Source organism: Phocoena sinus, chromosome 2, assembly GCF_008692025.1.
Source record: "Phocoena sinus isolate mPhoSin1 chromosome 2, mPhoSin1.pri, whole genome shotgun sequence".
Lineage (NCBI taxonomy): Eukaryota > Metazoa > Chordata > Mammalia > Artiodactyla > Phocoenidae > Phocoena > Phocoena sinus.
Genome location: NC_045764.1, coordinates 175,869,446 through 175,895,240, shown reverse-complemented (window position 1 = coordinate 175,895,240; position 25,795 = coordinate 175,869,446). Strand labels below are relative to the sequence as shown.

General features: G+C 47.2%; 1 protein-coding gene and 1 non-coding gene across 5 annotated transcripts in view; one reads left to right on the top strand and one right to left on the bottom strand.

Moving 5' to 3' along the window:
• TRAF3 (TNF receptor associated factor 3) overlaps positions 1 to 25,795 on the bottom strand; it is a 121,619-nt gene that overhangs the window by 69,543 nt on the left and 26,281 nt on the right. The window lies entirely within an intron of this gene.
• Positions 506 to 578, top strand: TRNAE-CUC. The gene has a single exon. It is a non-coding gene; the product is annotated as a tRNA-Glu (tRNA).

Sequence of the window (25,795 nt, the reverse complement as noted above, 5' to 3'; positions counted from 1 at the left end):
GCACAAAGATGTAAATACATATACAAATATAATAAAATACTATATTGATAAATATTAGTGCTTGATAAATATTAACTGAATGAGTGGGTTGCTGGCCAGAGCTTAGAAAATGTGTTTGTTAATAAGATACTTTTCGGACTTCCCTGGTGGTGCAGTGGTTAAGAATCCACCTACCAACGCAGGGGACACGGGTTCGTGCCCTGGTCCAGGAAGATCCCACATGCCGCGCAGCAACTAAGCCCGTGTGCCACAACTACTGAGCCTGTGAGCCACAACTACTGAGCCTGCGCTCTAGAGCCCGTGAGCCACCACTACTGAAGCCCGCGCGCCAAGAGCCCGTGCTCTACAGCAAGATAAGCCATTGCTACGAGAAGCCCCCACACCACAACGAAGAGTAGCCCCCACTCGCCGCAACTAGAGAAAAGCCTGCGTGCAGCAACGAAGACCCAACGCAGCCAAAAATAAAAAATATTTAAAGAAATAAAAAGAGATACTTCTCAGGAATTCCCGGGTGGTCCAGTGGTTAGGACCCTGCACTCTCATTGCCGAGGGCCCAGGTTCAATCCCTGGTTGGGGAACTAAGATCCCACAAGCTGTGAGGTGCGGTCAAAAAACAAGAAGAGAAGATAAAAAAGATGCTTTTCTTCTCACACTTCTTTCCAAGCAACAAACTAAAACCTGAACAGTAATTCACTTACACGCATTAAATTACATTTCAAAAATATCTTTATTAAAGGGGATACAGGAGCTGTTTTTCCACAACTCATAACAGAAGCCTTGTTCTAAATTAATATGATAAACAGAATTTTTAGATGAGCAAATCTGAATGTAGAAAATGAATTTGCTCTCCAAGATCTGTAGCTGCAAGCTGTAATAAGCCACACTACTCATGATGATGAATGATAAAACTGTCCAGCGTTATTAGACGTTCTGAAAACCCCAGGCAGAATAAGAGGGAGCAATGTTCTTGTGGGTTTGGACTTAAGGTTCCAAGCTAAGAAAGATTCCTATACTCTGGGCAACAAGACCCATGGCTGGCGTTGGAGGATGAAGGTCACCCCGGGAGGCTGGACAGGAGCCCAGAGGCCAGGGCTCAGACACTCCCCTCTGGGGTGGGTTTCAGTGAAACAGAGGGCTGGCAGGGAGGGACTGAACGAAATAATTTCTTGAGGTTTTAATATTTCACAATCCATGTCTTCCATCATCGAGAGTATCAAGGAGGCGTGTCTTCACGGTGCAGCAAACCCAAGCCCCATCCTAACCCTTTCTCTGTGAGCTGTGCATTCAGGGACAAAAGTGGTCACTCAGAAGACAGAAGTCACCTCGTTACGCAGATGTCCTACGGCCCAGCACAAGCCGCAAGGGAAGCATGTGAAAGGGGGGCTTCCTCCAATCTGAGGGTCTGAAGACCCTTGCAAAATAACCCCAATTAATGAATTTGCCTGTGAAATGCCATTTTGTAACATATGCAGGGCTGTGAAATTTTGTCATTTTTAATTGAATATCATTTTTTTGACAAGTCAAGATACTTACTTTCTTCAATTGAAGTAATTTTTACTCTTCTAAGCCAAACAACAATTTAAATGAGATTATACTGTTGAATTCATTGTTAGTCGATCACAGGCTTCCAACACCAGTGCCTGATGCACATACCATAAATGAGCAGCTACTCCTCGTCTGGATGTGAACAGGGGTCAACAGTTCGAGAGTGTGTCGGCTTTTTCCTCTGGGGCTTTATCTCCTCTAAACTACCTGGGGAACTGAACACCTTGTTGTTTGCTAAGGCACTTGCTTTAGAGATCTGATTATTAGGCTCTTAGGTAAGGCACCTAGGTTACATGATTCCTCATTAAAAAACGCCAAAAAAACCCCACAGTGTTTCCCAAGATTTAAAAGCAGGAATGTTCTCCACCTGAAAGGTTACTTCTAAGGCTCCCGATGCAGCTCTCTTGAAAGGTAATTTAATCTCACTTAAGTGGAATGATGCCTTGGGTCCTGGGCTCTTCATGCAGGGCCAAACCGTTCCAGATGTCCCCACATTTTACCACATGCCTCTAAGCAATGGGGTCCAGAAACTACTGGACCTACCCACTGGCTTTATTCCTTCTGTCCTCTTGGCTCACCACCTCCCCCCCTCCCCAAACCCACGACAGCCCTATCACTTTTCAGGGGCTTCGGACACTGCTGAGTTCCTGCTGTGTATGTACCGAGTCAGAGATCCAACGCTGAGGGAGGTGCGGGCTGCCCTGCTGAAGCTCTCCACGCCGGGGCAGCAGCCAGGGGACCGAGAACTAGCTGTCCCGACGGCCTCGAAGCCTGAGCAGGAGATGGGAGGCACGAGCCACGTCTGCGCCAGGACCACTGACAAGGCAGGTGGATCAGATGGATTCCTGTAGGCCAGAGGCAGGCAAGCTTGGGTCTACCCTCTTGTAATTAGTTTTGCTGGAACACAGCCGTGCTCATTGGTTTACGTATGTCCTGCAACAGCAGAGACCCAGGACTGGCCCACAAAGACTAAAACATTTACTATCTGGCCCACTACAGAAAACGTATGCTGACCCCTGGTCTAGGCTGTCAGCAGCCCTTTCCTCTTTGGGCCATGCCTCGGCTTCCTTCCGCCCAGGAGGTCAGCTTTTACGTGTGCACGCACGAAAGGGAACAGCGCACACCCACGGGAGGGCAGGCGGGAGCGCGAGTGTGTGTGTGGTACGCGCAGTGGGGGAGGAGCGCGCAGGCACAGCACGCGTCTGAACCTGCCCCCGCCCAGCAAACACCCTGTGCTCCATTCTCCTCTGACAGGGACCCAGCCAGAGATGTCCTTCCCACCGTAGCACAGTCTCTGTCCCTCAAACGCTTTCCTTACTTCCCCGCCATGAAAACCCAGTTCAAGGCTCACCTCTTACCAAACACCCAGGGTGAACTCCCGTGCACATAACAGATGCTCCAAGCGCTGCAGCCAAACCCAATTCAACCTGTCAGGTTATCATCTTCACGCTTCCATCTGAGTTCATGTATCAGCAAACATGGGCCTGAGTGCCTGCTGGGTCCTAGACACCCAGCACCACAGTTTAACATAATGCATAGGAATCCTAGTCTTTCATGTGTCCTTGTCTGTTGAATAAATTATATTAAGAGTCTGATTATCATTTTGAGGTGATAAAAATTGTTCTGTTTGAACAACTGGGAATGTACTAAAAACTACTGAACTGTGCACTATAACAGGGTAGAGTTTATGTTATGCAAATTATCTCCAAAAAGCTGTTATTGAAATTTTTTTCTAAGGTTAATCATTTTTTCAAAAACAGTAATTTCTTAAGCTTTCTACACCCAGCATGTAATAAAATGTCATGTCTAATATCAATGAATGGAAACACTAAGGACTGCAGTAAGTAGGCTTCGTAATAAGTCACCCCAGCATGGAGTGGCCTAACCCCCACTCGTCACGTTCACAGGCTCTGCAGGTGGGGCTCTGCTGGACCGGGTACAGCACGCCTCAGCTGGGAAGCGAGAAAAGTGGAACACCAGAGTCACCTGCCCGGCCACTCACTCGCCCGTCCCGGGAGGCCGCTGACTGGGGCCTCAGAATGGCTCCTTGTGGGCCTTGCCATGTGCTCCCCCTGCCCGAGCTAGCTGGGCTTCACAGCATGGCTTTCCCCACAGCAAGTGTCCCCAGAAGAGAAGCCAGGCAAAAACGGAACCTCTTTTTTAAGACCTAGCTTGGAAGTCACACAGCATCACTTCTGCCCTACTACTGGGTGAAGCAGGTCACACACCTGGCCCAGGTTCCTAGAGAAGGAACAGAGACCCACCTCCCGGCCAAAGTCCCACTGTGAGACAGTCCACAGGATAGGAGGTGTCACTGAGGCCATTTAGGAAAATACAGGCTGTAATACAAGCCCAATCTTCTTGAAGACTGGCAAATTTAAAACCCGGGTGAAGCGGCATCTGGCATACCAAGTTGCATTTCAAGCCCTGTGCGCCGAACCTCATTACTCGCTATAAGCTGTGACTTGTAAGCTGCACCTAACGTTGCTGGGCTGTTCTGTCTCAGTAAATATGGTGTCGTGACCTTGACTCGATCGGTGATGACTCAGGTTCACCCCTGGCGACTGCTGGGCACTGAGCTTCGCTGGAAAATACCGTAGGCAGGCGGAAGTGCAGCTGTGGAGGAAGAATTCATCTCGACACCCAGGCTGTGTGCTCCGGTACACCCGCCACTAATCTCTCGGCACAGCACGCGGCCTGCCCTCCTCCACCGCCAGCCCCAAAGTCTGCAGCACAGTGAGCAGAAGCTGCTCAATGACTGACGCAAGAAAGAAGGAAGGAATGTTTTAAATTACAAATTAGAGGGCGCTAGTCCAGTTATCATGATAGGGCTCTCTTCTGTAAAAGGAAAGCAAAGAATGGTGAACTGAGAGCAAACCCCTTCTGTCAGGAACGCGATCCTGAGGAGGACAGAGAGCCAGGTTTCTGATCCTAGATCTGGTTCTCACCGCTTTGGGACCTTAAGCAAGTGGCATAGCTTCTCTGGGCCTCAGTTTCCTCATCTGTGAAATAAAGGGAGTGAATTAGATGAAGACTCCTAACTGAGGCCTGTAGGTGAGTCACTGCGACACACCCACTGACGTGAGAGGTCAACTCTCCTGCACGCTGAAAGTTCAAACTGTATGATCTGAATGTTCGTTAGCAACAAAAATGAGCTCTCTGCAAGGGTGAACTGTCCTCCCGAACCAGTGGGGCTAAGCTCAGGAAAGAGGGCCTCAGCAGCCGTCCTCGTCCCCAGGGCTGCCCCAGACCTCAGCCCCCCAGGCAGCAGGCTGTCTGGGCGCCTTCTGCAAAATATTAGCCACCAGATACTTCAGTCCCACGCGATCAAGGTATCAATACAGTTTACATGCACAGGGCAACCGGTTTTCAAACAAACTATGCTACACATATTTCTAACAACCAGCAAACGATCCTTTGGTAATGAAGAGAACAGGCCTTCGTTTATTATTTTCACAAGTTTGGCCCTTTGAATGTGGGTCTTTCTAACTTGGGCCTCCCCCTCCAAAGCCAACCATCCTGATATCCTGGAAGCAGAAATAGGCGGGGCCCCCTCTCTGGAAGTCAGGCTCTCCTGGTGCCCTGGGGTGTGCTGCTGGAAAGAAGCTCTTCAGATGGAGAGAGCTCTGCCGGAAACTCACGAGCACACAGGGTTGCGACCATGCTCTGGGTATGTCGAGGACTGCCAGCCCCCAGGAGGCACGGACGTGCCAGTCCGTTGTGTGCTGCCGCACACGGAGGGCTGGGATACTGCACGCACACAGACTAGTCCCCAGCCTCAAGCAGAAAACCATCTCTCAGCCACAGTCTGTTGCCAGGAACCAAGAGACCAAGGCAGATGTCTCCAGAGGAAGAACTGGGCCGAAGTGACAACTCTGGTAAATGAAGAGAAAGGATGTGCTGCTCGAGGGAAGCTGAATTTATTTACACTGGTCATGAATGTAGGCTCTCAGCTGGAACATCTCACTTAAAATGCCAGAAGGTTCAGAACCCATTCATAAGCTTTTCAGAATGCATGCAGTCGCCATGGTAACCATGACATGATATTTCTAGGCGTTGCACATATAAATTACCACCCGTAATGCATTTAGTACAGTTTGGGGCCACCAACTCATAGCAAAATAAATCTGAGTTCTGACTCTCAGTCTGCCTCCTAGATAAACAAAGCAGAACAGCTGGAGGTAGCATCCAACTCACCCCAGGATAAGGACAGGGCTGCACACACTGAAAATGCTCATCTGAAGGCAGACAAGAACTAAGGAAATCAGACTTCATCAGCCACCACCACATGGTTGAGATTTTATAAAACAAAATGTTCCACACCAGATTCATGAAACTGTCGTTGGCTTCAGCTAAAGAAACAAACATACTACACATCCATAGCTATATCTCTGGAATTCGACCATGTTTAGCAAGTCAAAGAGAAAGCAGATCTCTTTAAAGAACATCTTTAATTTATTTAGAGGGCATTTGTCAACACAAATAAGGTAGTTGTTCAAATGTCCAGACCCGTCTTTAATAAGAAATCAAAGTTTTATTTCTCAGGTTCAGGAGAGATCTACTCAGTCATAATTCTTTACCTTCATCAGGGACATTGATAAACATTTAAAACACACATCATTCATGGTTTTTAAAGTCCCTTACCTTCTCATAATCCACCATGAACACAGAGAAGAAGACACATACCGTGCACAGCCTACAAAGGCATCGTCAGCCTCACGTCCCCAGGCAGCCCGCTGCATCGGGAGCTTAACAGAGCTGCGGCAGGACATGCCTGTGCTGGCACCGTGTCCACAAAGTTGCCTCTGTCCTTATCACTAAACGGCTAAGTCCAGGGGAGCACCACCTTCATTACCCCCTCCTTCAGACTGCAGGCCACAGGTAGCAGCTGTGAAGGGGAGCAAAACACCTCCCCGCCGGTTGCTGCCATATTAACAGAGACTTTGGCAACCGCTGCATTGCAGTCTTTCTGCAAGCTACCAACCTCAGAAGCAAGAGCGCTGGAGAGAGACTCTCCAGCACAGAAAGCTGCCTTCTGACTTACAAAGATTTTGTAGAGATCTTTTTAAAAAATGCTGCAAAGACCTTGGGGGGAGCATTTCTAGATTTCCAACCTGTTTCCTAAAGGCTGACTAGTTTGTGGTTTTCACTGGAGGATTGCTTTGACAATGTCCTGTGCCGTGTGAAAATGCGGAAATCAATGAAATGTGCGTGATGACACACCATCCGTAATGATCAAGCAGTCCCGGTGAGAATCCTGCACATCTGCTGCCTACCACCAGCTTCAGAGCCCGACGGAGGAGCTCCGGGGAACCAACCAGGACTTTCACTCCAGAAGATGCGAGCGCAGCAAGCACTTCTAGTGCCTCAGTGGCAGCAGTCACCTTGAACGCTCAGCTACCTTCACAGACAGTGCACCTGAAATATTAAACCACTGCCCGTACAACCAAACTCAGAAAAAGACACTTAAGATAGTGGCATGCTTACTAAGTGACCTTTCATCTTCGTTGCTTTATTCCGTTTATTTAGTGAGCATTAATTAACCACGTGCTATCTGTGAAAGGACATGAGTAAGGCCGAGCTCGCTGTCCTGATGGTGAGGGGCTCTCCAGTGGGGTGACACACGGAGGACAAGTCATTCCAGGCTTGAGGACTGGGATGCGGGGGAGGGCAGCACAGCCGGGGAGACGGAACTGGAGCCGGTGTGGGGTTCCAGGGCAAGGTTCTACGAGGAAGAACATCTAACAGGAGCTAAAGGATGTGCCCCCCTGCTGAGAAACGGAGAGACGAGGGGAGAACACCCTCAAAATGGTGCAGCGTTCCTCGGCACGTGCCAGTGAGTCCCCAGCGAAAGCGCGCACAGGCTCCGTCCAGAAGTCCGTCAGACCCTCACGGCCGCCCAGACAGACACCCGAGCACCTGGTCCCTGAAGCACACACTCGCCCTGGGCGCACGGCCACCAAGCGGACGTGGCAGATTCTGAACGGAACAGGGCGGCCCTGCACCAGGCCCCTCAGGACACAGCAGCGGTCCCCCCGTGGCTCTAGCCACCACCTCCCGGAGGGGTTACCGTGGAAGCTGCCGAGCCCGACGCTGACCAGGTAACGGACCGGGTGAGGGAACCAGCAAATCAAGGACCCTACTACTGGCCACTCCCCCATCGAGTGGCAGGACCCGGCCCGGCCCATGGCTTCCCCACAAACAGCCCGCCCTCTTCTCGAGGGAGAACCCTGCTCTGCCTTCCCTCTGTCCCCCACTCCCCTCACTCCTCAGGCTCCGGAATCTTCTCCTCCAGGAAGTCCTCACCGGCTCCCTTCCCACCCCCAGCAGCCAGGACCCTCCCGCTGGGCTCCCATCGCCCGAGTGGCGACCACACTGTAAGGAAGGGACACTGCGGATCTGCAGCGCCCAGCACGTCACCGGCGTGGCCGGCGTCCGTGCAGGGGCCCCACGGGGCGGCCCCCTGCTCCACGCCGTGAGGCGCTCCCGCGTCCCCTCCTCCTGAGGCGCAGAGGATCTCAGCTACAGGCCAGGTGGGAGGCCCAGGAGTCACACCACCCCGCTGGGCTCCACAAGCCACAGCCTCACCACAGGCACCCCCTGGAGAGCAGGGCGCCTCCCTGGGGCTTCACTCAAGGGAGCAGGAGGGAGCACATTTACGGACATGCTGCAGCCCTCCCACCCCATCTCTCCCCGGAGAGGCGCGATGTGAATAAATGAATATCGCAGACCAAACCAGAGGCACCTCACGCAGGCATTCCTGACTGGCACGAGGTGGATGATCAGAGGGGAAGGCAGGAAGAGACAGCGCGAGGACATTCCTCGTTGCTTTACAGAGACCCACTAGAGTGGTTTAACGAACGCAGAGGAACTTCCATGAAACGCCTCCCGGCACATTTAGGCGCTGGCCAGGCACTCCCCCCAGATGCCGCCTTTCAAATCGCGGCTCAAGGCGGCTCTCTGCGGCCGCTGTCAAACCACTCCTCAGCTCCTCGGAAACCTGAGCCTGGGTCGCCAGAACGCGGGGCTCTGGCCTGAGCGGGCTCTCCCAGGAGGGTCTTGGGGAGCTGGCAGGGGTCTGACCTCAAGACTCTGCGCTTCCCGGACAAGCAATCCTCGAGGTGCGGGAGGGGCGACAGCGACCCGGGGCTGAGACCTGTGTGGGGGGTGGCGTTTCGAGGGCCAGCGGCGGCGGGCTGCGGGGGCGGCCGCTACGGGGCCACACAGCACCCGCCTCCCAGGTCCGCCATCTGAAAGCCAAGGGCAGCGAGCCAGGCCCAGCAGCGCACAGAGCCAGGCCCCGCCCGCCGGCCGGGCAGCTCCACTGCACGCTGAGGCGGCCGGACTCAAAGACGAGAAGGAATTTTTCAGGTGCACCGCCGGGGCGCTCAAGCAGGGCCGCCTGGCTGTGGGCTCTGGACTTCGCACAGCCCTCCTGGTGGGGCAGGGCCCGCTCTCGCACACCCTGCTCCCTCTGACGCCGACTCCCAACCGGCCGGTCTCTTTCCGAACCTGCAATCTCTTGTCTGTAGGAAAGGAGTAACGCTCATCCTACAAACCTCACAGAGTTGAACTGATTAACTGCTTTTTTTTTTTCTTTTCTTTTTGCGGTACGCGGGCCTCTCACTGTTGTGGCCTCTCCCGTTGCGGAGCACAGGCTCCGGACGCGCAGGCTCAGCAGCCATGGCTCACGGGCCCAGCCGCTCCGCGGCATGTGGGATCTTCCCGGACCAGGGCACGAACCCGTGTCCCCTGCATCGGCAGGCGGACTCTCAACCACTGCGCCACCAGGGAAGCCCTGATTAACTGCTTTAATGCATGCGTAAGGTTCCTGAAAGCATAAGATTCTCAAAATGTAAGGCACAACTGTCACAAAATAAAGCCAGTATCCACAAAGCACTCAATAATTATTTTTCCAAGCTTAACTCAGTTTAAATACGTGATGAGAGACCTGAAGGGCTCTCCCCATTAATTGGAATGACCACGGCACAACCTGCTCCTTTATTAAAGAGCAGTAATGAAATTCATAACTAACTCAGGCAATTAGCTAATATTGCTAATGTACATTTACATGAATTTGATACAAATTATGGAAACATCCCCTATAGGTCTCATTTGGATACTTAACAAAATGCTCAAGAGTATCACTACCATCTTAAGGTGTTTACTACTTCAAAAATAGACACAACCCAGTTACCAAAGTTACCGTAAAAAAAGCCGAAGGAGTGAGTGTATACTTCCTGAAGGGAAAATACACAGACAGACAAATCACTCAGTCACTCCTTGGGCTTCTGGGGCCGAAGAACAAAGGGTGTCCCCAAGAAGAAGCAGGAGAAGAATACAAGAAAAGTATCAATATAAAATACAGACAAGAGTTAGCTGGCCTGGATGCAGAACAGGCTTAATCAGCTGCAAAAAAATCTAACGGGACACTTATGTGATAAGACCCTGTGATGGGATCTGATCTTAGGAAAGAAGGATATTGTATATTCTGGCTGCTTCTCCAGGCAACAGGGCCCAGGGCCTTCAAACATGAAACAGGAGCTACCAGGTCACCAATAAAGGCCCCAGTTACAAGAAGTAAAGCCTCTCTACAAATTTAAATGGGAACCTGAACAGTAAGTCAAAGCTGATGCAAACCCCTCTAGGTCTACACCCAGGAGAAACGAAAACATCTGTCCCACAAAACACCTGTACATGAATGTTCCCAGCTGGACTATTCATAACAGCCCAAAAAGGGAAACAACACAAACGTCTATCAATGGACTTAACGAATACATAAAATGTGGTGCCTCCACACAAAGGAATACTATTCAGCCACAGAAGGGAACAGCCTGCTGACACGTGCTACAACACGGATGAAGCTTGAGAGCACGATGCTAGGTGAGAGAGCCAGACACAAAAGACCACATACTGCATGATCCAATTCATAAGAAATGTCCCAAATAGGCAATGGTTGCACAGTACTCTGTGAATATACTAAACGTCACTGAACTGGACGCTTAGGAGAGGTGAACTCCACGGTATGCGACTATCTCAATAAAGGTATCTTTTAAAAAGAAGACACAGTCAAGCAAAAGGCCAAACATCTGATAGTTAATTAACATCACTTAATGAGATGCAGCTCACCATCTCAATTAAAGAAATAAAAAAGGGAACACGTTATAACAAGTCTTCATTTTGCCCCCCCAAAATGCATTATTTTGGGGGTGCCCCTTCCAAATAATTGTAAATAAGCTTCTCATTGTTCAAAACAACTCATAGCCATTTCTGGTAACTCTTTCCCCCAAATCTCACAGTTCACCCATTCTGTACCCAAAAAATTGATTTCAGATTTAATGTAAAATATAAATTACACCTATATACAAATATAGCGCTTTTAAACACAAGGGTGTATGACCACTGGGGAAACTACCAACCCCACCACCATCGTCGAACAGTACTCATTAGTTCTTTCTACTATGATATAAATATGAGCACTTGGGTTTTTAAGACCCAGAAATATTTACAAGAGTTGAAGTCAATACAGTCAAAGAAAACACACACAGTGGCAGTGACTGAACATAAAACTCATAAAAACAAAAACAAGCCTATGTACAAAATAACAGATTTATAGAAAGACTACATCCTCTACACCCAGCAAAAGAGCTCCCAACTCACTCCCGTTGCTGTGTGTCCATCTCAAAGTTTTCAACAACCCAACCAACAGAAGGCAACATAGCCACCTAAGCACAGTTCTGTAATTGGCTAAAATCGTCATTACAATAATGTGTGTTTCTATTTTCCGCAGGAAGAGAATCATGTCTACTCACAATTCACAATGAGTCAATCAGTGTGTAAAATATTTTACATAATGGGAAAATTTATTGTGACCCAAAAGTTCAGTGTGTTCTCATTAAGTTACCAGAAGTTACAGATGTGAAGATACTTCTGTTAGCTTAACCAAAATCAAGAAAAGAAACTTCTTTAGATATGCACACATTTTCGGTTTGGTAGATCTAATTCTTTTTATGCTACTGTATTTCAAACTACTCAGGCTGGTAAATCTGTAGTTTAAATACTGAATAAAGAAAATATGCATGTTGACAACATAGGTAATTTTATACTGGTTTTGACACTGCGTCTCTTGCTACCTAAAGGGCTAAGCAATGTCAAAACCTGGCAGAAATGGCTTCGGTTTTTGCAAACACCCCTATGGTGAAATGGTTTTTCCAGAATTATGATACCATCTAATGTGTTAATTAATGGAGCCCTCCCATTGTGCCTCACTGTGAATAAAAACGTCTGTGGAAAATCTTACATGCAGTGCTGCATCCATTTAACATTTTCTCATGTTACATTCAGTGGGTTTTTTTTGTTTTGTTTTGTTTTTTTAACAACCCCAGGAGGAAAAAACACTTAAGTAATTAAAACACACACAACTTTTCTATTATGACCTTTTAAAAACCCTTAGTCTCCTATGATACTCTAAAGGCTACACTGGGAAACTGATATGTTTATATATGAAATACAGATGCAAACATTTTAAACTACATAATCTACTGATACACACACTCTAAGAAATCAAATATTTCCAATTCTATAAACGTAACACATCTGTAGCAAAGATAATACCACAGGATACTTTTTATGTTAACGTTGGTCCCCCCAAAAGGGTAACTATAAAACACGAGGAGTCTCTTTTAAACCCTGTTAAATAAATTATTTGCAAATATTAACCACAAAACTCTAGGTGATGCCACCATTAATCACTCATAAAACCCCAGAATGTGTCTTGAAGGAAATTTTTACAATACAAACGCTATTCTTAACTATCTTAAAATATATCGCAAAAGACCATTCTCACAAGTCTTTTTGAAAACTATAATATCTCATAACATCTGAAAGACTGAAAGTGTGTTTCTGATTCAGTGTCATGGCTCATTAAATCTGAAGTCCAGTACCTTGGACAAAACTAATTCTAAATCTTTTGGAAGAATAATCTTTAATGTATATGTTCAGATAAGAGTTAATACAATCTATGTAATTTATCAAAGACCACATAAAAACTTCAGATACAAAGCGACACCTGCTTCAGGTACAAACGATTTCACCCTGTATCCTTTTCAAATGCCTGAAATCCACATGTCTAGACATATTTCAGTATTGGCTCTTTGGTTTCTAATTTAAAAAGGCAGCTTTTCCTGCAGCCTGGCAATTAAACAGTTTTTCAAAATGCAAAAGCACCATCTCAGAAAGCAGGTAAAGCTTTTTAAATTAAAGATTTCTATTTACGTCAAAAGCTCACCCTAAAAACATCAAAATAAAACTATACTCACATTTTAAAAGTCAGAAAACATATATTAAATCCACCCAATGTTGAAAACTTTGGGCTCAAGAGGGCAGAGTGTGAGAGGGCAGACAGGTCACCCCAGAGCTGAGGGCCTCAAAGTTCTCCACCCAGCCGTGAAGCTTGATTCGCAACCGTGGAGGGGACAGAGGTACACAGGGTCTGGAACGGAAGACCACGTGCCGTGCAGCACCTCTTCCGAGCCTCCCTCTTCCGCCCTGAACCTGTGGCCAGGCGGCCAGGCTCGAGGGAAGGGACCCAGGATGACGCAGGACAGCCACCACCTACACGCCCCGCACCGCGGCACGGTGCCCCGCAGCCAGCGACTCGGGGGAGCACACTTCTCGAAAGCAAGGGCGGGGGATGACGGCAAAGCCAGTGACTGCCAGCGCTGCCCTCCCCATGTGTGCTCCGCACAGCACCCCAAGGGAGCACAGGCACTGTGTTTTCCTCTTTCCCAGCCCGCTTGGCACAAATGCCTGAAAAACAGACATGCAAACAGGTCCACGGTCCCTTATCTGTGATTCCGAAATCCCAAAAGCTCTGAAAACATGTTCATAACACGCCCTGGCGCAGTGTGGGGCTCCCACAGCCTCTGTCCCACTGGCCGCGAATGGTCACACACCTGCTGCAAAGATCTTAGTGTCTGATTACACGGTGCTGCCTAGGACATTCCACAATGTGTGTGTGGTCTAGTCACGCATTCCATTCTAAAATCTCCAAAATTCCAAACTCCAAAACACCCCAGCCCCCAAGAGTAGCAAAGGATTGTTAAATGACAACAGGACAAGCCCTGGCGGAAAAAGGGACACATGAGCCCCCTCGAATGGCCAGGAGACAACAGCAATCTGGATTAAAAGTCTAGGTTTACATACACGTTTGTTTGTTTTGCAAACTTTCTGGGCACGAGTGTGCCAGGCCCCTCAGCAGAGGCTGGATATATATAGCAGGCTGAAAACAGGCTGCAGTCCCTGCCTTCATGGAACTCGGGGAGTACCGAGCAAATGCTCCCCGTCGCACGTGGCAAACACTGCCGCGGTCAGAAGCTGAATGAAGGCCAGAAGGTGCCCGTGCAGACCCTCCAGCGGAGCCATGCGGAGGGCGGTCAGGGAAGGCCTCTCCTCCAGTGCCCGCAGGAAGCCAGCCTCGGGAATGGGAGCACTGCTCTGGAATTCAAGACAGGGCGAGGGAAGGAGCAGGCTCCACACGGCTGTCCAGGAGGTCGTGGGAGAACTGGGAAGCAAGGGGCATGTGACCTAGTCATGCAAATAACCTCCAGTTACAAACCAAGCTCCCTCTAAGCCTCGGCCATCTCATCTGTCAACAAAGAGAGGGGCCAGAACTCGGATGTTCCACACGCTCCCAGCCCCATGAAGCGAAACTGACTGTTCGCAGCACTTTCTACTAAGGAGGCTGAAGGACCTAAATGGGGAAGGGGGACTTAATTATACTAAAACGGTATAGAAAGGAAAGAAAGCAGGCAATGCGATAACTAGGAAAGAAGATGAAGAACTTTTCATCAGTGCTGATTAAGTCCCGTAAAAGGCTGGCTAACAGCACTACACTCCCGCAAACCACTCTGCCAGAAGGAAAAGATGCACAGCATAGCTGTTAATCACTTTGTGAAAACAGGAAAAGGTTCACTCAAATGTCCTTGGAAGGTGTGGCACTTCAGGGGCCCTGCCTTCCTCCACATCCTTACCTGGGAAAGGGGTGGAATCGAGGGCCGCATTCCACCTACAGACACCCCGTGGCTTCCCGCGTGGCCTTCCCCGCCCAGAATGCAGTGCTTGCTGAGCAACTATTAAGATGCACCAACAGAGGGATATTTGGAGCAGCTGCAAAAGCTCTATTAGAGATAACAAAATGTGTAAGTGAATCCCGAACCCTTTAAGGTTAAATACTCACTTGGGTGAGATTTAACAACGTAACAATAGAATACAATAATGAAGTGGCTTCTCAAACTTTTCCACCAAAATACACCCAAAGGCACAGGAGAACCCCGAGGGTAAGCATTCTGAGGCAACTCAACTTACGTGAAGTCTCAGGTTTCACATTAAAATTCATACAAATTTTACATTTAACCCCACAACGTCCTACAACACCCCTTCCCTCCTCGTCACTCTTAGCTTTTGGAAACAGAGGCAATCTTTTCTCATCCTCCCACAGCCAAGTGAAAGGCCTGCCGGTCTCCTTTGCCTTCCCTCCTGATCCTGTGGGCAAGGCCTCACCCTCCACCCTGGCCCTGGACCAAAGCCCCTGCCACCTCAGCCTCTCTCCAGGACCACTCCCACCAGTGCCCGAGGAAGAGGCAGTCTATCCCAGCTCCCCACCCCTATCTTTCTGTTCACATAGAGCAAACTCTTTCTAGGAGTTGTCAATACACACATCCCATCCTCCCTTAACTTGTACCCGCCACGCTACAGCAGCCTCCCAACACCACGCTTGCCGAAGTCCTCAAAGACCTCCAGGTTCCCAAATCCAATGGTCAACTCTCACTCGACCTGCTTGATGTCCAAGTAGCTTTGCCTGACTCCAAAAATGTCTCTCCAGCCCCACCTCCCCCGTGATTTCCAGGCGGGTACATCTCATTAACAACTCAACATCTCCATGTGAGTACCCGAAAGGCACTTCTGAACTCTTGGTGCCCCCTCCCCTCTGATCCACCTCTAGCAATCCCTGGCTCCGTAAACGGCACCATACAATTGCTTAGGTCATAAAAGTCTCCCCTTCCTCACATGCCCCACACCCAGTCATCAGCAAAGACTGTCAGCTCCATCTTCAAAACATATCCCAAATCCAACCACACTTCTCACCAAGCTCCAGCCACAGTGGCCTCCTTGCTGTTTCTAAAACACACATATTCCCACTTCAAGGTGTTTGAACTTCCTGACCCCTCTACCTAAAAACCTTCTTCTCCCAGATCTTTACATGGCTCCCTTCCTTCCTTCTGTTTCAGCCCCTACGTCAATGTTGCCTGCTCAGAAAGGCCTTCCCTGACCACGCTACTACACGCTAGCCCATAAGCCTGCTTCTTTGTCCTCCTCACATCACTCTTTGGCATCCACTGATATAGTTAACGGTTTGTTGACTATCCCTCTCCCCCATTAGAATATAAACTTCGAGAGGGCTAGAATCTGGACTTACTCATCACTGTTTTCCCAACTCTTGGATCAGAACCCAACTTAAAGCAGGGGGCTCAATCAATATCTGTTGAATCTGTTTGCAGCCTTACTGTGGAAGATTTTTCCGTTAATATGAAACATTCACTCACTTACTCAGTGCTCTAACACAAGGGTTTGCATATACCCTTGACTCAGAAGGACAGCAAACACATTCTCAAGTCCTCCTTATGAACCCTGTCCTGGCAACATCACAGGCGGGCAGGAAGATCCAGCTACGAGGTTACCCCTCACGACGCTTGTAAATGGAGAAAACTGGAAACAACCCAAGTGTCCAACAACAGAGAACTGAATCAAGAAACTCTGACACAATCATACAACCCCCAAATAATCAACCAAATTGGATGCCATTCTACTAAAAAGTACTTCCAACATAAATATGAGAATCAAATAATTTTAAATCTAGTAGCCAACTTAAAAAGGTAAAAAGAAATAGGTAAACTTACGTAATGTATATTATTTAACCCAATATAAAATTTTATAACTTCAATATGTAATCAATATAAAAATTATTAATGAGATATTTTGTGTTCTTTTTTTCCACACTAACTCTTGGAAATCTGCTGTCAGTTTATACCTACAGCACACCTCCATCTGGACTGGCCACATTTCATGTGCTCACTAGCCACACGTGACTCAGGGCTACTGTGTTATAGTGTAATTATAGACTAAGAAAAAAGAAAATGTTCATGACATAATAAGGGAAACAAAGAAAGTTATATGTTGCAGAAATTGATCCTAAAATGCATAAGGGAATGCAAGGGACTCAGAACAGACAAAACAATCTTGAAAAAGAACAAATGTGGAGGATTCATGATACCCAGTTTTAACAGACATATAGATCAAGGGCATAGAATTTAGAGTCCAGAAATAAGCCCTTACATTTGTGGTCAATTCATCTTTTAAATCCTTTTAAAAATTATTTATTTATTTATTTTTAATCTTTATTTTTTCGGGGGGCTGCGCTGCGTTGCATGTGGGATCCTAGTTCCCTGACCAGGGATCGAACCTGTGCCCCCTGAAGTGGAAGCACCGAGTTTTAACCAATGGACCACCAGGGAAGTCCCCTGTGGTCAATTTTTGACAAGCGTACTGAGACTGTTCGATGGCGGAAAAGAATAGTCTTTTCAACTAATAGGCAATTGGATGTCCACATGCAAAAGAATGAAACTAGACCCCTACCTCACACCATACACAAAAACTAACTCAAAATGGATTCTAGGCTAAAGGTAAGAGCTAAAAGTATATAACTCTTAGAAGAAAACAGGAATAAATCTTCCTCATCTTGGATTAGGCAATGGTTTCTTAGATATAACACCAAAGGCACAAGCAACCAAAGAAAAAATAGATAAACTGGATGTCATCAAAATTAAAGGACACCATCAAGAAAGTGAGAAGACACCTCACAGCATGGAGAAAATAGTTATAAGTCATATATCTAATAAAAGAATTGTACCCAGAATATGTAAAGAACTCTTACACTCAATAACAAAAAGACAACCCAACTTTAAAAATGGGCAAAGAATAAACATTTTTCCAAGGTAGATATCTAAATGGTCAATAAGCACACAAAAGGATGTTTAACATAATTAGTCATCAGGGAAATGCAAACCAAAAACCACAATGAGATACCATTTCACACCCAATAAAAAAGATGAACAATAACAGTGTTTAGTGAAGATGTGGAGAAACTAGAACTTTCATACACTGCTGATGGTAATGGAAAATGTCCCAGCTGCTTTGAAAAACCGTCTTGCAGTCTTTCAAAATGTTAAACATAGAGTTACCACATGATCCGGCTTTGTTTACAACAGATACAAAAACTTAGGTTCTCACAAAAACTTTACAGGATTGTTCATAGCAGCGTTATTTATAATATCCAAAAAGGGGAAACAACCCAATGTCCATCAACTGATGAATGTATAAACAAAATGTGGTCTATCCATACAATGGAATATTATTTGCCTATAAACATGAACTACTGTTATGTGCTGCAACATGGATGAACCTTGAAAACATGCTCCACGAACGAAATCAGACGCAGAGAACACATATTGTATGATCTCGTTTGGATGAAATTTCCAGAAATGGCAAATCAGTAGAGGCAGAAAATAGATTAATGAGTGCCTAGGGTTGGGGGTGGGGGAGAATGAGAAGTGACAGCAAACAGGTACAAGGTTTCTTTTGGGGATGATGAAAGTGTTCTAAAATTAGAAAGTGGTGATCATTGCAAATTACTGAATATACTAAAAATGACAGAATTGTACACTTTAAAATGGTGAGTGTTATACGTGAATTACATCTCAAGAAAGTTATTATTATTATTATTTTGCAGTACGCGGGTCTCTCACTGTTGTGGCCTCTCCCGTGGCGGAGCACAGGCTCCGGACGTGCAGGCTCAGCGGCCATGGCTCACGGGCCCAGCCGCTCCGCGGCATGTGGGATCTTCCCGGACCAGGGCACGAACCCGCGTCCCCTGCATCGGCAGGCAGACTCTCAACCACTGCGCCACCAGGGAAGCCCTAAAGTTATTATTTTTAAAGGCATATTATAAAATGGTGTTATATAGAATAATTCTATCTTTATAAAAAGGAAATATATGTATGCCACAAAGACGGCTTAGAAAAGCATACACGGTAGTGATCTGAGCGGGCAGAATGAGATTTACATTGTTCATCTTTTGGTTTTAATACATGATTTTCCTAGAACTGAATGGGCATTGCTTTTTGAATAAAAAGGGGTGTTTTTTAATTTTAAAAGAGTGTTTTTAAAAGCTAAAAATTATTTAACTATATTCCTATTTCTGTAAAAATGCGTTAAGATTATGCCCCCAAAGGAGGCATGAATGATATATACCAAAATATTAACAGTGGTGAGGCAATGGAAAATATCTACATTTTCTAAATATTCTACCATGACTACAATGGCTTTTTTCTTAAAGACACACACGCACACGCACACCTCTTTCAGGACGCCAAAATTCCAGTATGGGGGCAGTGTGGCTCTTGGGAAGCTCAGCAAGAGAGAGAGGGTGTAAGCGGATGGTGGCCGCGTGGATGAACCCCTTCTGAAGCGAAGTCCACAGGGACCCGTGTATTTGTTGCTAACTCCAAGGGGGCCAATTTCCCAGGCAAGGTGTCTGGGGAAGGGCAGACTGAGTCACACAGCCCCACTGAGGGTGGTGGCTGCATCCCAAGACCATGGTAAATCTCAGGGGCACAGCGTGGAGGGAGGCTCTGGGTAGACAAGCCCAGGTGGGGGTGGAGCCTTGACCTCCCAGGACCCGTGAGGACTCCTCAGGGATAACCCTGGTGCAAACAAGACCTTTCTGAAGGGCTTGGTTCGGAAAAGCAACTGCTGTCTGGCTAGAGCAGCATACTCCTTACAGTGTTAGCCCACCTGAGCAACTCTGGACAAAGCCAAGAATCCAATCGAGAGGTTAGAAGGAAGGCCTTCGTCAACTTCTCCCTCTGAGACCAGGGTTCCGATTTCTGCAAAAAACAGTCCACGTGCCAATGGTTCCCTGTTGGTGAGGGCTCAGAATCAATCAGGAGCACCCCTCCTTTGCTCAGAAGAGAACCAACAGAGAGCAAGCACGAAGGAGGCACCAGGGAGAACCCCAGAAACACAGCAATTCTAATAAGAACCTGCTGTATAAAAAAAAAGAAAAAAAGAAACAGGGCAATTCAGCATCCCCCTCAACTATCAGGCCACACTGCACTCTACTGCAGGTAACAAAGGACAAGGTACAGGACGTGATTCTCACAAAATTATCTACGTACACACGTACTGAAAAGAGAGTCAAAGACTGTACTCCTATATGTTTATAGTGGGGGATAATGAGAAAATTTATTTTCTTTATTTTTATCGTCACGCATTTTCTCTGGGTACACACACTTATAAAGTTAGGATACCTCTACCCAGCTTTCCCCTGGGAGACCCCCTTCTGGAAACAGATAACTAACTGTAAAGGTTCTGCCTTCAGAGAAGGTCCATCATTGGGAATCCAGACGTCCACCCTCATCAGGGCACCTTTTCTACTTTTTACCTCTCAGAGAATACAACCACACCTGGGCAGGCTGACAGAGCACAGAAAATTGAAATCCTCCGTGCAGAAGTTTAACAGTGGAAATACACATCAACTTTAGCAAGAATTTTTCCACCTTTCTAGAGATTCTTTCAAGTTCCTCAATTTACGTGATCACTGAGGCTTCACCAAGGTCTGCTGCTGATCAGGAAATGTCAACAAGTATGAGAGGCACATCAACCAATCTTCAGCCTTAAACCAGGAATTCTGGACCCAAGTGCACATCAACTGCCACAGAGTCAGTGGCCTATTAAGCGATACAATCACCTCGAAAGAACTATTTTGCAGTTTAGGAGAGCATGACTCAGGAAAAAAAGGACTATTATTTCAAGTTCTCACAATTAACTCTAATTACAACACTGACATTCTCTTACTCAAAAGTTTTTGAGGGCTCACGACACACTTCAGAATTGAGTTCAAGCTTGTTGGTATTTAAGATAAACCATGCCCTTTGCCCCCACCCCTCCTTGCCCAGGTCCCAAGACATTCTTCATCCACCCTAAGCTCCAACCACAGCCCACAGCACCGTGTGTGATTTACGGTCCCTGTGCTCCCCACCCCGTCTTTTCTCTCACCTTTGGCCCTCTTGCAGCACAACATCCCTGCTGCCCTGAAAATCAAGGTATTATTTATCCTGTAAAACGCCTGCTCAAATTTTAGTCTTTATAAAGCATTTCCTGACCCTTAAACCAAGAGTCAGCAAACCCTTTTCTGTAAAGGGCCAGAAAATAAATACTTTAGGGCCTTCCCTGGTGGCGCAGTGGTTAAGAATCCGCCTGCCAACGCAGGGGACACAGGTTCGAGCCCTGGTCCGGGAAGATCCCACATGCTGCGGAGCAACTAAGCCCGTGCGCCACAGCTACTGAGCCTGCGCTCTAGAGCCCGTGAGCCACAACTGCTGAGCCCACGAGCTGCAGCTACTGAAGCCCATGCACCTAGCGCCCGTGTTCCGCAACGAGAAGCCACTGCAACGAGAAGCCCGCACACCGCAACGAAGAGTAGCCCCCGCTCGCCGCAACTAGAGAAAGCCCATGCGCAGCCACAAAGACCCAACGCAGCCAAAAATAAATAAATAAAATTATTATAAATAAATAAATAAATATTTTAGGCTTTGTGGGCCACTGATGGTCTCTGTCACATACATATTCTTCTTGTTTATTTTTACAACCTTTTAAAAACCTAAAAACCATTTTCAAACGTGTAGTTTTCCAACCATGGTTCTAAGCACCATCACTCCCACGCTGTGCTCTGACGTCCCACACCATGATGCCTCTGCCTCTGTCACTACCATGATTACTAATACTATCCCTCTATCACACCCTGTGCACTGTTCTGCCTTGTCTAACTGTTCACACCGTCTGCGTGTCTGCCCCTCCTCAGACTACATGTTCTTTGAAGGCAAGAAAACTCTATTTTCTATTCCCCACAGCACCTACTATAAAATACTAGTACATATAAAGTGCTCTGTCCATGAATCTTTTAAAATGATCGTTTTTGAACAGAGTATGCTGAATTTTAAATTGCTTATTTAAGCATTTTCCATCACAAGTAGCCGAAGAACTTGTTTTTGGTAAAGCAGATTTCTAATGAGCTTCTTGAACACATGAAGATTGGCTGGGGTTTGATGTGAACCTCCTTAGCTTAATTTCAACTAAATGAACTTCTAAGCCAAACTGAGGTTTATTACCTTCAAAGAGCTGCTCCTGTCCTCAAAGGTCTTTAAAATTCTATGCTGTGAAAGATTTTATCATAAAACATAAAAATAATCCTCACGTGCTATACATTAGTTTCCAGGAGATATGTAATCCTCAATCTTATTAACAAGGTCAAAACAATGCAAATTGAGACCAGGACTCGAATTTTTCTAGAAACAACAATCAGTTGTTAGAGGATGTATTTCTCCCTCAAGAGGACACTGTACCTTCAGTATTTCCAGCTTATTACTTCTTGTGAAATAGCTCCATGTCTGGGATCCACCTGCTACACAGATTCAGAAGTTTCTCTGTGACCAACAAATCATTTCACGTAACTTCTCAGACATTTCCTTTTCTCAGAGGCCACCTGGGAATCCCTCTAACTCCTGACTAGTATGGGCCTTCTTTCATCCTCATATTCCATTTGGAAACTTTGGAATTCTCCAGCAGCACCTGTGGCACAGAAGGGACAAGGCCAACTGGCCCCTCTGTGCCCACCTCCCGCATCCTGCTCTTCCAAAAACCTGAGCCAATCTAATACACTATTACTCGGTCAGGGACACCTGCAGCGTGCATTGTTTCATATCTAACAAAACAAGACTTCATCTACCTCACACACGTCTTAAGGACCAGTAGAGCATATACGTATACTACCTCAACTTCCTTCCAGCACTGATTTGCATGCTGGAGCAATTATGCCAAAACCATGGCACTACTTTTCCATTTCCTTTTTTTGTAATAAGAAAGGCCTACTAACTCACAATGCTTTACTTCAAAAGCTTAGCAACAGAGTCAGTACATGGCTATCTTTCTGTGCTGTGTGAACACAGGGTGGAAGGTGAGCCAGCTGCAGGGATCAGGGAACCCCCAGGAGGTGGGGGCACTGCCACCCCACACACCACTGCCTCGGCTCTTTTAATACTCCAGAAGGTGAGGAAAAAATAACTGACAGAAAAATCCCCTATGCAAAAACCCCAGCTCTGCGGGAAGGAGGGTGGGTACCTGTGCATCATCCACTCCTCCTCCAAGAGAGCGTGGCCAGGTGAGTGATTTCTCATCTAAATATGGCCAACGTGAAGGACACAGCCCTGACAGCGGCACCTGCAGGACACAGGGCAACAGGAATCCAGGAGGCGGGGCAGGAAGGTGGGCTCTGAGGCCGCTGGAGGAAGGGGGACGAAGACACGGGCCAGGCAGGCAGAGTCCAGAGGAGAATGGATGGGGCCTCGGGCCAGGCAGGGAAGAGGCCTCTTTTGGGAAGAGGCCCACGGGAGGCTAGACTGTCCAGACTCGGGCAGGAAGGACGGTACAGGGCCTGGTGAGGAGGACACTGAATTTCCGGAGAGCAGTGGGAAGCCACTGGAGGGTTTTCAGTGAAGGGCAGGAGGCAGCATGTGCTTCTAAATGACCTCTCTGGCCACTGCACGGAGAAGGGCCCGGAGTGACCCAGCAGAACTAATCAGGGGCCATCAGCAAGAGGTCTGGAGCAGGCTAGGGACCAGGCAGGTGGAGAAAAGCAGGATGTAGGACTGAATGCCATGGACCAAACGGAAGGAAGGAAAGACAGGGATCAAGGAATGCTCCCCAGCCTCCTGGCTTGAGCAGGTGGGGGGTAGGAAGGACTCGAGAGCTCTGCTGAGGACAGGTTAAGTAACATGCAAGTGAAAACACTAGGTAGCCTCAGGTGTGTCTGGTCACTCCCTCTCAGGGCTCAGGACAACACGCCTCCTCCTCCTGCAGGTGCTGGTCATCCAGCTCCTCCCAGACCAGCCACGTGAAGCGTTCTGCTCTTGCCCTACCCCGTGCCACCAATGCCGCACTCCTCTGGAAGCAGCATGTGGACTTCCCTCTCCGTCCTCCAGCGCTGCCTTACAGCACAGGCTCCACGACAACAGTGCCTGGCACACACCGAGGACTCAGTCATCAGTTGTTAACTAAATACTTGGGGCCAAATCTAAAGCTATGGGTTAAAGACACAAATTTGGGGAACTTGGGAACCACAGCTGGAAAATTATTTTATTTTTCTAATGGTACCTACGAAAAAATTCCCATTCAGCTGACCAAAGTTTCAGTGCAAATTGTGTTACCTTAAAAAGGGTTTCCAAACTGACCTGATGGACATCTGGGCTTCTGTTCCCTCTGCTAACAGAACTTCTAGTAGAACCTCACTATATTAAAAAGGTTTGTACAACACAGGCAATACAGCCAATATTTTATAATAACTATAAACGGAGTATAACCCTTAAAAATTTTAAATCTCTGTTGTACACCTGAAACTCATCTATAATACTGTACATCAAATATACCTCAATGAAATAAATAAATAAGGTTGTTTTAAATTCTTAAGATCTCATTTCACGGCTAAAGACTGAATTTTGGTAGAAAGCACCTCACCTTACAAAAATATTAAATCTTAACAGTCATACATCACTGGAAATCAAGAAAAGAACATCTCTGAAGAACTTCTACACCAGGGTTTCTCAGTCCTGGCGCTCCTGATAATTCTTTGCTGCGGGAGACATCCTGGGCACCATAGGATGTCCATGGGCCCCTCCCTGTACTCACTAGATACCAGTAGCACTCCCCAACCACCCCCAGCAAATTTCCAGACACTGCCAAGTGTCTCCTGGGGGACAAAACTGCCACCCCCGCCCCCAGCTGAGAATGACTATCCTATAGCCCAAATGGTCTTTCCATGTTACTGACATAACCAAGGAAACAGGGATAAAATTCTATTAAGTTTGAACCGCTCACTTAAAAACTGACCCAAATTACATCCTCTAGGGAAACTGAAAGCAAAACAGATACTTACACACACACACACACACACACACACACACACACACACACACAGGTGAGGTTTTGAACCATGTCATCAAGAAACGCTGACATTTCCTTTGGAGAGTCTGAATCTAAACGCAAGAATCCTTGGAAGGGCTGCTCACAATCCGGGTGAGGGAACTCATCATCAAGCCTCTCTTTTTCTACAGGATGAAGATTCCCCGTGTCGGCCAAGGCCCTCTGAGACACACATGAGAACATGGGCTTGTGGAGCTGTTCTCACAGATGTACAACTGGGTGGAAGCACGGAGGTGGCTGAATGCAAGCAGCTCCCTGGCACCTCTTGGGCCCTCCCTGCTCATCAGCCAGGAGCAGCCAGCAGACAACTAGGCAGTACTGGCTCCAGGCCCCCGCGCATCGCATCCCCGAGGAGGGCTGTCTGCAGCCCAGGGGTGAGTGCCTCCTCAAGGGGCTTCCAGCAACCCGGAATCCATGGACGAGGGGCAGTGACAGTCTCACGTGGGCTTTCTCTCTACCTGTCATTGCTTTTACGCTCACTGCTCTCTATAAAAAAGTTAATAAGTCTTACACACTTTAAATCACTGGAGACATTGTAGTATCAGATTCCCACATCAGTTTACCACAGAGTTTTGAGGTTTTAACTTTTTCCTCCCATCTTAAAAGAGCATTCACACACACAGTAAGCACCCAGTGAGTCTCTCAACCTTCCAAATGAACCCCGGGTGTGACTGGTGATGGTGGTACCTAGCTCAAAGTTTTTAATAAGCTCAAAAGTGGTTGCCAATTACCTAAATTATCTAAATCAAAAGGCACCAGATATACATGGAGAACAAATAGTCCCTTAAGGGCCAAAAGAAAAGAAAACTGAAGATAAGTAGTTAAGGGATTAACGATGTGTCAGTCTCAACACAGACTCTGCTCTGCCCAAGGAAGGTCAAAATCTCTCCTCGTGCCTCCCAAAGTGCAGAGGTAGGTAAGGGGGCCTTGGGAACACTGGCACATTTTCTTGTCCCAGAGGGTCAGTTTTGATACACAGGAGGATTTTTTAGTGGTTTGTACCATTAGAACACGTATTATATAGGAAAATGCATAGGCTGCTTTACAATGCTGCACCTCGGCCCTCTTGTGACGCATGGTACATGTCACAGGTCCACTC